At 36.3% G+C, this 12,341-nt stretch overlaps 2 non-coding genes across 2 annotated transcripts; both read left to right on the top strand.

Annotated features, from left to right (window-relative positions):
• Positions 1-6,932: 6,932 nt before the first annotated feature.
• Positions 6,933-7,004, top strand: Trnaa-agc (transfer RNA alanine (anticodon AGC)). The gene has a single exon. It is a non-coding gene; the product is annotated as a tRNA-Ala (tRNA).
• Positions 7,005-8,880: 1,876 nt separating this feature from the next.
• Trnaf-gaa (transfer RNA phenylalanine (anticodon GAA)) lies at positions 8,881-8,953 on the top strand. Its single transcript has one exon. It is a non-coding gene; the product is annotated as a tRNA-Phe (tRNA).
• The last annotated feature ends 3,388 nt before the right edge of the window (positions 8,954-12,341 follow it).

Raw genomic sequence — 12,341 nt, 5'->3', positions numbered from 1 at the left:
CACATAGGCACAACTGGGAATACAAAAGGCTCTATTTACAAAGATCCCCAAGGGCCTCCTCCACTCCCCATACTTCTTTCATTTTTCTGTTCTTCAATTTACAGTGAAATAAACCCAAAGGAGTGTGATAATAAATTTACAGTGAAATAAACCCAAAGGAGTAAGTTCACACTTACTCCTTAGTAATATACGGTGATGATATATGCAGACCTTGAATAGATTAGAATTCACATATATGACCAAATAATTTTCCACAGGGGAAAATAAAAATTTTTTTAATAAATGGTTCTGGGAAAACTGTATATACACATACTGAATAATGCAGTTGGACCCTTACCTAATACTATACAAAAATATTAACTAAAAATGTATCACAACCTAAATGAAAGGCTTAAATTTATAAAATTCTTAGAAGAAAGCAGGGCAAAATCTTCACAGCAGTGAATTTGGCAATGATTCTTAAATATGACATCAGATGTAGGCAACAAAGGAAAAAATGGACAGAATGAACTTCATGAAAAAAAATTAAAATTTATGCATTTGACAAAACACTATAAATAAAATGAAAAGGCTATTCAAAGAATGGAAGAAAATATTTGCAAATCACATAGCTGATAAGAGTAAATATTCAGAATGTATATAAAGCTCCCCAAACTATCAAGAACTAAAACAATTGCATTTTTAAAACAAGCAAAGAACCTGAATATATATTTCTCCAAAAATAATAAACAGATGACCAATAAGCACATGAAAAGATACACAGCATCACTAATGATAAGGGAAACGTAAACCACAACTACACTGAGATACTACCTCACATTTATTAGGATAGCAAATAACAAGTGTTGATGAGAATGTGGAGGAATTGGAATCCTTGTACATTGTTGGTGAGAATGTAAAATGGTACAGCCAGTGTGAAAAAGTATGGAATGGTTTTAAAATAACAAAAATAAAACTACCACATGATCCAGCAAATTATGTATATAAAAAAGGATTAAAAAACAGTCTTGACATATATGTACCCCCATGTTCACAGCAGCATTATTCACAATAGCTAAAATGTGGAAGTAACCCAACTTTCCATTGACAGATAAATGGATAAGCCAAACTGGTGTATATATATATAGTGGAATATTTTTCAGCCTTAAAAATGGAAAACAATTCCAGAATGTACTACAACATGGATAAAGCTGGAAGTGATTATGTTAAGTAAAACATTCCAGTCACAAAAAGACAAATATTTGTATGATTTTACTTTGTAAGGTACTTAAGAGTAGTCAAGTTACAAGCAGAAAATAGAATGGTGGATGCTAGTGTATGGGAAAGGGGACAATGGTAATTATGTGATGGGTTCAAAGTTCCAGTTTGCAAGTTGAAAAGAGTATTGGAGCTGGATGATTGGTTATGGTTGCACAAAAATATGAAATATACTAATGCCACCAAACTATACTTAATGCCATTGAACTTAAAAATAGATGCTAACAAATTTCATGATATGCTTACTTTACCACTAAAAAAAAAAAAAAAAAAAAGTGAGGGGGGAAGAATGACCAAATGTGGAGAAGCCAGGAATAACTGAGGGCACTGAATTCTGTTTCTCACTGTGCCTTTCAGAAGTGAATGCAAGAAGGTATCTGTGAATTAATACAAATGACCTGAAAGCCAATAATTCATTTTGATCCAACCAACAAACTTCCATAGGAAAGACTGGGAGCTAAATAGGCTCTACCAACTGAGGTGTTTTTTTTTTTTTTTTTTGGTTTTGTTTTGATTTAGCACACTGGAACATTCCTACAAATTATTTTCTCATCTGTCCAGTTTTCATGCTTTAAGGAGCCTTGGGAGTTCTTTCTTGGTATGTCCACCCACTCCCTAGACTAGTAAGAACTAGCGTCATAACTCTCCAGGACATGGATACAAATGACTTTTTACATGCCAGGCATAAATGGATGCATATGGAAGGAGAGTGATGCCGCAGTCCGGCTGCAGCAAAATAAGGGGGGGGGGTGGGGGGGGCGGAGCAACTTCTGTAGACTGATACTCCCTTTATTGCAGGACAGGAGCAGTATTTATACATTCCACACAGCTTATCTAATTAACATACACTAGATACATCAGTCAACCAATCAGGAATCTCCACACTTAATGGCTCAATGGCTCGCTTTTGTTACTTCTCAAACCACTCCCTCTGGCATTTTGCCAGGCACCATCCAGACTTGTTTACTAACTCTAACATTCCCCTGGCAAAATGCCAGGTGTTATTTTGACTTATTTACAGACTCTAACAGAGTGAAGAGTAGGCAAAAGAGAAGAAAGTGAAGTCCTTGTCCTTCACAGTCTGTGTATTGAAATGGGCATGGGGAGGTAGAGGTACAGGGGTAAATCTAAAAGAAATTGCCCAGGACTTCTTACACAGCCTGATCCCCTTTCTGTTGGTGTTTTTGTTTTGTTTTGTTTTTTGTTTGTTGTTTTTTTTTTTTTCCTTCTTCTATCACAACTGAGTATTTAGTACTAATTCATTTTCATTCCAAGGGCCTCCATTCCTCCCAATTTGGAAGCTTCAATACAGTAGAAATATGCAGACATACCATCCCAAAGGAAAGAGTGTTAATTCTAATGTAGTTGTGCTAAAGTAGGTAGATTGAGAGGAGTCAACTCCACCAGGTTAAAAAGTACCAAGAGTATACATGGAGATGCTAGGGATTGAACCCAGGGCCTGATAAATGCTAAGCATGAACTCTACCACTGAGCCACACCTGCTCTCTACATTCATTACAATTCTTAAATACCTAGATACTGCAATTGTCTGCCAGTGTTCCCAGACATAAGCTAAAATGGCAGAATCTGTTTTTCAACTCTGCTGCCCGGAAACCCTTAAATTTCATTCTGGATGGAAAGTTTCCATTAATCCTACTAGGATCTTTCATAACTATAGAACCAAACCCTGCAAGGACTATTTCTGGCACTTACTGAGTGACAGCTTTTTTTCACTACCAAGGAGAGTCCCAGAATGGAATATTCTCTTAAAGCATCAACTTCCTTCTTTTCTATTTAAGAGCTGCCAGGAAAACATAAAAGGTAATGTTGGAGAGTACAAAAACCTGGATTTAGGTCCAGGTGGGGAGATACAAGTGAATTGGAATCAATTCACACTATCAGTGAAATGAAGAGAAAAGAATGTGTCATTCACAACTGTGGTAAACTGATATGTATAGCACTGTTGTCTGGAAAAATGAAAAAGCATTCTGCCCAAGATGCTTGCCCTAAGTTTGAGAGCCCTAGGGACTAAAGACTCCAGTGAAAGGATTAGAAAAGGCACTCTTGTTGATTTAGTGCCTCTTGCAGACAGAATCCTTTCTCCAGTGAAGCAAAAATGAAGGAAACAAGAGAAAGGAATTAGCTCTTTATAAAGCCTCCCTATATCTGGACAGGTCCTCAAACCCTATGTGTTCCTGGGGCACAAATGTAGACATTTCTGCCTTTATTCAAAATGTATAAAACTCTGAGATTCATACTAGTTGACCTGAAGTTCTTAGAAAGCTCAAGTAAAACCAATTTCAAGTTACCAGCTTCCAGATGAGGTGATTATTAACTGACTTTTGCCCTCTGTCCACATGGAGTCTTTACCTTATTCACAGGAATCTCATGGGTCCTCTTTCATGTAAGGAACTTATTTATTCTTTAATATTTGGCATACTACTATCATATCTGGCCTCAAATAGTCCTATCAGCAAGATAGAATTTGAGGATAAGAAAGAGGAAGCAATGGGTCTCATTAAGGAAAACATTACACAAACGTCCCACCCAAAGGTATATGGCAGAGATTTGTAAATTTATTCTGTAAAAGAGCCAGGGTAACTAAGTCAGGCTTTCAGGACTACAGTATTCCGTTGCAGTGCTCAATTCTGATGTTACAGCTGGAAAGTAGACAAAAGGATGAATGAACATAACTGTGTTGTTGGACACTGAAAATTTAAATATCAGAATTTTATCATGTCATGAGATTTTCTTCTTCTGATTTTGTCAACCATCAAAAAAAAAATGTAAAAAACATCCCTAGTTAATAGGTCTCCAAGAATAGGCAAATGATGGAATTTGGTATGCAAGTTATGGTTTTCCAACCCCTGCTTTAAAAAATCTGTAGGAGGATGGGAAAGTAGCTAAGTGGTAGAGTGCTAGTGCAGGTGGTCCTGGGCTTGATCCTCAGCTTTACAAAATAAAAGAAAAAAAATCTTGAAAGATCTCACCTAAAAACAGTCTTAAAAATTATATAAGAAAAATTTGTTGTTATTTCTAATTCTTAGGAATCTTTAGAACAATTAGACTACTTTGGTTAATTTAGGACTAGAAACCATTTGCTTTTCCCCTAACCATACAATGTGAAATGAGAAATATGACATTTTTTAATGGATATAAGATTTAAAATTTATTTACTCACTAACTCCTAATTTAAAGTTTTAAATTTTAATGGTTTTCAAGTTCACTTCTTTGTGAGGCCCTAGAATATGAGAAATAGAAAGAGGGAGAGGAGACAGAAAAGTCACCAGATTTTGATGTAGATCTGCTTTCTTTGAAGAAGAAAAAGAAGGAAGGGGAATTGGATAAGCAGGATCTCAGACTGCCAGACCAGTGGTAAATCTTCTACCAAAATCTCAGATTGGAGCAATATGGCAAGAACAGGCCTGCCTTTTGTATTCCTTAACTGAGAACAGTGTGTGGAAAGTGTACTGTGGAACCAAAATGGTGGTAGATTCAGAGATAAATCCAGAGTGCAAGAACTGGGACCACTTGCCAATTAAACTGTTCTCAGTGAGATCTATGACTGGTGCATTTCTACTACACTGTCACCACAGAACAGATAAATATTTCATGGAAAGAAAAACTTATGTTATTAAATTCAGTGTTTAACTAAATTATATTATAATGACAGATGTGTATGAAAGGTTTTTACCCTTTTCTTTTATATTCTAGCCTGCACTGTAAATTTTTTTTTTCTGTCTGGATTTTTAAAAATTTTAAATGTTATCTCTTTATATATTCCAGGTAATAGGCCCTTTTGAATATGTGATTTGGAACTATTCTCTCACTCTTTACCTTATATTTTCATCTTATAAGAAAGGTCTTTCACAGAATAATAATTTTTCATTTTGATGTAGTCATATTTTTCCTTCTATGGTTTATATTTTTAGGAAATCTCTAGAGTTTTTGCATACCTCTAGATCCTGAAGACATTTTCCTAATTTTCTTCCTCTAAGGGTTTATACTTTTCATTATTATTTTTTGTAGTGTTGGGGAGTAAACCCAGGGACTTGTATATGTAAGGCAAGCACTCTACCAACTGAGCTATATCCCCAGTTATATACCCTAAATGATACTGGGAAAACTGGATATCCACCTGAAAAAAAATGAAGGTGGATCCTCACCTAAGGCTTCTGATTCTGTTTTTGGCCAGAATGCTGTAGGAGAGTTGTTGTAGAGGAGCACTATATGATTTCAATGTTCCCAGCATGGTGATGTCAGTTTGGTCATTGTAGGTAAAGTATTACCACTTGGATTTCTTCAAGGTGAGGTTACCATTTTCATAAGTAATCTGTTGGGAAATAACTTTGAAACTATATAAATGTCTTGTTCCTCGTCAGACTTTCACCCATAACTTTAGCATTGCTTAATTAATTAATTTTGCCTGAATCAACCATTGCATTACTGTCATTTCTTCCACACTTATAACTTTGCAACTACTGTAAGAAAACCTTTCTCTTCTGCATGACCAATGTGATTCTGCAACCTGTACACTCAGAAAAATGAGAAATTATACCCCATCTGATTCAAATGTATGATATGTCAAGATCATTGTACTGTCATGTGTAACTAATTAAAACAAATTTAAAAAAAGAAGAAAACCTTTCTCTTCTCTCCTTTCGTCTTTCTCTTGTTCTTTCTTATCAGTATGAACTCAAGTATTCTTATTTTATTCAACAGATTATATTCCTTTATTGTTCAAAAAAATTTTTTTAAATCCTCAGTGTTTTAAAAATCTATTAGGTCCTATGTCCTTTAGAGCATCCTATCATCTTTTGAACACCTTCTTACACCATAGCACATAAAGAAGTTCCAGCCCTTTAAAATCTCATAGAAGCCTTGATTCCTTGTGGTGGAGATCTGTTTTAAGAAATAGAGGTATAAAACTAGTTCTGCTCCTTGCTACTACATGTAATGTATTTGCACTGTTTTTTGCTTTTCTCTGTCCTAGTTTCCTGTACACCTTTGTCAGTGATTTAAAAACATTCAGAGCATCATTAAAAAAACAAACAAACAAAAACATACTTAGTAGAATTTAAGATCTGTTTGTAGTTCTGTTCTATCCAGAATGCAGTTAGATTACAAGCATGCACAACCGTGTCCAGCGTTTGTTTGTTTGTTTCTTTCTTACTTCCTTTTTTTTCTACTTAGTGTTATCTTATTCGTTTGAGATCATTTTGGGTTTTTTTTTCCTATTTGTATTCAAGTTTAAAGTACTTTTTCTTTATATTCTTGAATTGATTTTTAAGTTTGCCTATATAAAACATTAACACGATTCCAAAGAATTTCTTTCTACACAAAGTGTCACTCGAAAAATTTTCAAAATGCAAGAGATTACTGTATCTTGGGACGCCCTCATGTGGAGAAATGTGTTCTTCAGGCATCTTGGGAACCGACTTTTGAGTAGGCTGACAAGAATGTGTAACTTCTCTGAACAGTGCCTTTCTGTCTAATATTGTTAACTTTTTCTTGATGTAGCTTTGAGACAGAATGCAACATAAAGGGTTCAGAAGAAACAGAATTAAAAAAAATCTTTGTACGTATTAAATTTCAGGCTCGGGTATGCAGGGGGCGGGGGAGTGCACAAGCGGATACATGCCACTAATATGTTTTTGAAGCAAAGTTAAACCAGCGGGGGTGTAGCTCAGTGGTAGAGCGCGTGCTTAGCATGCACGAGGCCCCGGGTTCAATCCCCGGCACCTCCAATTGGAGAACCGTCCCTTTTTGAAAAATTTCTGTCTGCAATTCTTAGTTTTTCTACATGGCAACAACAATATATTTTCTTAGCAAGTTTCTTAATCATTTTGGGATGCGCAAACTAACTTGTGTTTGTTTATGTTTTTTTTTCATGAGCTATACATTTTATTTTTTTAAAAAATCATATTATTTAAGTTGACAAAATTGTGTGCACTTACTTACCTGTTCTGAAATAGATATACATATATTAGAATAGCTAAATAGAGATAATCCATATATTATATCCATACCTCACACAATTTTGTGGTAACAACATTTCTTCCTTCCACCAGTCCTAAACTCAGACTCTCCGAGTAGTTGGGAGAGGGCAAATTCTTGAAAAGTCTGCAAAAATAGAAATGGACTTAGCATACATGGAAGCATCAAAGAAGTGTATCAGTACTCTGTCTATACTGATTTAGGAGAATTGTTTTATACTGGTGGGATGATTCAACTCTCTCTCCACAACAATGAAAGTGCACTTCCAGAACAAATTAAATTTTCTGTCGCGATTACTTGTTCGACAACACAATACACTCGAATATTTTTCACATTTTTATAAGCAATTAAACTTGTTCAAGTAAATCTTTTTCTGTTCTTTTTATAATTTTATCATCCCTAGTTATAATTTGGCTTAGCAATTTCACTTCAGGTTGTAATGAATTATTGCTTTTTCAACTTCTTAGAAAACACTCTCATTGTTGTTCCATGTAGGTAGTTGAGTTTATTTCTTCATTTTAAACTATTATTGACTTTTTGAATAAACAACGGATTAATATTGGTAACAGTAGACTCATATAGCACCAATGGAAAACACACAAAGTTATTTGCCTGTATTTTTAACAATTGATGCCACTCCCATTATCTTCAAGTCTTCTATCAACCATTTTCACAAGTTTATTTTCTCATGACAGATTTCTTTGGCTACTAAAATAGAAACACGGCTCATCATGGCAAATATTTCTTTCATGGCCATGCTTGGTCAGAGCCTGGGTTAAGGGATATTCTGAGGAACACAGGGGTTCCAACCATGATCTTCAGCATACCAGAAATATTATTCTGCCACTGTATTATGCCTACCTGTCCTCCCTCATCATTAAAAAAAAAAAAAAAAAGTTTTTATGAAGAAAAGCTGCTGTGATGAGCAGTGCCATTTTTAATTTTCTAATTTTTCTTAGAATTATGTTCATGTAAGTTGGGAGTATTGTGATGAGTGCTTTGTTAACATTCACATATATTCTCTTTGCAAAGTTACAGAATTATCAAGTTCCATTTCTTGATATCTTTAAAGATTATGAAAGACCAAAACAAAGAAAAAAGAAAAAAAATAAGGAACCCAGGAATTATTTTTTCTTTAATTTCCTTAATTTTCTGAGCTGTGTCTGTGGAAGAGCAGAAAGACCTTTTTATTATTGGTTCATTATAATTATACTTAATGGCTGGATTCATTGTGCTATATTTGTACTTGCACATAACAATTTGACCAAGCTCATTCCACTTTACCTTCATGTTTCCCAATCCTCTTTCTTCCACCTGGTCTTCTTGCTCTACTCTACTCATAATTATATCTAAAGTACTTCCCCATACCCTGCTCCCTGTCTCTCCCCTTTCTCTACTCTAGTGGTGAGATCCCAGAAAGGCTTTCTTTTAAATCCCTGTCCCCTCTTTTCTGTCTCCCTCCTCCATTTATCCACACCACTGTGCCAGGACTTTGATCCAAGCAGTTTGTGTGGGAGACAAGGATTGGGTCTGATTGAATTTAAGCAGAATCTGAACCAGTCTAAAAATTAAAGTTGAAAACAAAGTATTCGAAGTGAAGTGAAAGAAGCCCAGGGTTTTCAAGGAGCCGAGATAGCTCAGTTGGGAGAGCGTTAGACTGAAGATCTAAAGGTCCCTGGTTCAATCCCGGGTCTCGGCAGGTTTGGTCTTTTAGTCAAACTCAACAAAAGGATGATTGAATGGTTCCAATATGAGTAAAGAATGTAATGATCCATAGAGCAGAATTTGACTGCCCTTATATTCTAGATACCACATAGTGGTGTTAACTAAGTAAAAGGACTGGTTTTAGTATAACGTAATAATTCTTGATACATTTGTAATTCAGTAAAGAAATGTGCTACAAAGACAACTTTTTTGTTTGACATGATGTGTATGATTAAAAAAATTGTCCTGGTAGAGATGTGCATGACACTGAAAACGTCGTGCAAATGTCACTGAGTCACTATGATTTGAGGGACACACAGTTGCAGTATGAAATAAAAGAAAGTCTTAAACTATTGCTACAGTGACAACACACAAATGAATGAGGGGTCTGTGTTGAAATAAAATTGTGTATGTAGCCATGGAAATTTGAAATTCAGACAGATGTGGTGGGACATACCTATAATTCCAGAGACTCTGGAGGCTGAAGCTGGAGGATCACAAATTTGAGGTCAGTCTCAGCAATTTAGCCATACCCTGTCTCAAAAAATAAAAAGGAGGGAGTCACTCAGTGTTAAAGTGCCCCTGGGATCAATCCCCAGTACTCCCATCCACACACAAAAAAGAAAGATATTGGAATTACTTACAAAATTTTGCATGTTAGGCAATACTAGTTATTTTTTTCAGTCTTTTAAAATGTAAAAACCCTTGCTCACTTTGGCAGCATACATACTAAAGTTGGAATATACAGAGATTTGCCTGGCCCTGTACAATAATGACACAAAAATCATGAAGCATTCCATATATATTGTTTTTCTTTTAATGTAGAAAAATATTCTTAGATTGCAACCAATCTTTTACTCACCTGGGGCAGAGGACCCCATTGCAAATACCAAGATTAAGAGCAAGCACAATTTTGGTAGCCCTGTATGAGTTAGAACTGATTAGTAACAAAAGCAGAGGGATCTATCCTGTACAGACAGCCTCAAAGCTTTGTTTCCTATCTTGGTGACTTAAGAGCTTACTAACTAAACTACATGGACTTAAAGACTTGGATGGAGCACATATATTCTCCTAATTCATTTGATAGCCCTTGTCCTAGTCTGTGAATCTCCTTTGTATTGTCTAAAAATTCCATTTTTTTTTTTTAAAGAGACTACTATTGTTAACTCTCAAGAACCCAGTTTCTCTCTCTCCTCTCTTCCATATTTTTAGGGGTTCAATACCAGACCTGTGTTGTGCACTAGAAAAAGTCACTGGGTGAAACCCAGGGCCTTACACTTGCTGTGTATGTGTCCTACCACTGAACTACACCCCAAAAAGCCACTGAGGGTATTAGTTTCTCCTTCATTACACATTTGTCTTCCTCTTCAAACATGTGCAAATCATGTTAGGGAACAGACAAATGGGAGTGGTGGAAACAAGAAGTCAAGAGAATAATTGTTTAAAATGGGCCCATTATACTGACCCCCATATGCTTTCTTTTCCAAGAATCAATTTACCTGCAAACCTGCCTGACCTAAGTGGATAGGATATGTCACATTCCTCAGCCAATGATCTGTTAACTGCAGGAGAAATGCAGGCCCCAAATAATACTAGTAAGAGGAGCCCCTGAAGGCGGAGACTTTTGGGACTAGATCCTGAAATTCTGGGACATCAGGATAGTTTCATAAAATCTGTAAGAATGTATGGTTAAGAATCCAGTTGAAACTGGTCAGCATGGGCCAAGGTGACCTCGAATTGCCACGGGCAGTGGAGACTTGAAAGTCTGATGTCACCCTGCTGTCAATCAAAAGTCTGGAAACTTCTCTGGGATTCCCCCAATAAAACTGGAGTGCAGGAGAGGCACATTGTCCTTCTCCTCTTTGAAAGGACCCATTCTCTTCCTTGAGAGTTTCCCTTTTCCCTTTTCCTAGCCCTTCAATAAACTCATTACTGTTAACTCTGAGTGACATGTCTGAAATCTTTCTGACTTGGTCATAAGAATTGGGGTTTGAAAGGAGGGTCTTTGCACTGCCTCAGTTTCTTGTAAGGCCCCGGCTCTGTAACAATAGGAACTGCCTGAGCTCACTTCTAGAAATTGTCACCTAAAAAGAAAGAATTGGTGGGTCTTAAACCCCTGTCAGAGACTCAACATAAACAGGAAGTCAGTTGCCTTAGACAGCCTGAAATGAAAATACCTGGAGCAAATACTTGATTTACTTTCATTGCATTAAACCCTCGAGAAAGTTAAAGCAAGAAACTTTTCTGATCTCTGCTTTCCATAGAAATAAGAATACTCTCACACTGTGAGTTTCAGCAGTCTGATGGACAACAGATCTAATTACGAATCCAATGGTTAAATGTTCAAATTCCTTTAGTATATTTCCCCTTTATCTACTATTTTGAATTTAGCCAAGTGGTAGGAGCTACAATGACTATATCAAAGGGTTGTGGTAAAGATCAAAGGAGATAATATCTGGAAGTGCACTGCCAGTATAACATCTGGAAGTGCACTGCCAGTATAGTACACCAAATTCCAAATAAAGAAGAGATAAGGATCACCTCAGTTGTAACCTGGACAAGGGGAGTAGAAATTTTACAGATATTTCAAGGAAATATCAGAATCACAATGGCAAATACAAGTCACACAGAGTCCAAGAGTTAACAAGCTCATTCTTTTTTGTTGTTGTTGATGTTGTTTGTTTTTTTTTTTAGAGAGAGAATTTTTAATATTTATTTTATAGTTTTTTTTTCCCCCTCAGCAGATACAACATCTTTATTTTGGTGCTAAGGATGGAACCCAGGGCCATGTGCAGGCCAGGCAACCGCTTGAGCCACATCCTCAGCCCTCATTCTTTTGTTTTTAAAAAATACCCATCATGAGCTCTTAGTCTTTCAATTCTGATTGCTCAGTTCTCATTATACTAACATCCAGGGTCCCTTTTCTCCATAGCCATATAAAAAATCAGGTGTCAGATGGTGTAGCATACATTTTTAATGAGACTCTCCTTCAGGCATCTTTCACCATATTCTAAACCCAATTCATCTCCTCTATCTAACCCCAGACCAAATTCCCAAATTGCATGCATGTGCCCCAAAACCAAGCAATAAGCAGAAAATTTCACTTTTCCTCGTCCCTTTACTGGTACTCTAAAAGGTACCACCATATCTACAGAAGCCAAATTAACATTATTTGACTGCCTTCCTCTGTGCATTGCTCCTTTTGCTTCCCCAACTCCTCAAGTATCTAATCCTACGCCTTTAAATTTTCTGACTCCATTTAGACTCCTCCTCTTCATCCTTAAAGCTGTTCTTGAATTCACTCATGGAACCACTCTAAGTGCTTCCCCGAGGTTAGTGGTCTCCCTTTGTTAGGACATAGTAGAGTGATTTTTAGTCAGTGT

This window comes from Marmota flaviventris, chromosome 6 (genome assembly GCF_047511675.1).
Source record: "Marmota flaviventris isolate mMarFla1 chromosome 6, mMarFla1.hap1, whole genome shotgun sequence".
NCBI classification, from domain to species: domain Eukaryota; kingdom Metazoa; phylum Chordata; class Mammalia; order Rodentia; family Sciuridae; genus Marmota; species Marmota flaviventris.
Note: the sequence above shows the minus strand (reverse complement) of the source record. Positions and strands in the feature narration are given on the sequence as shown.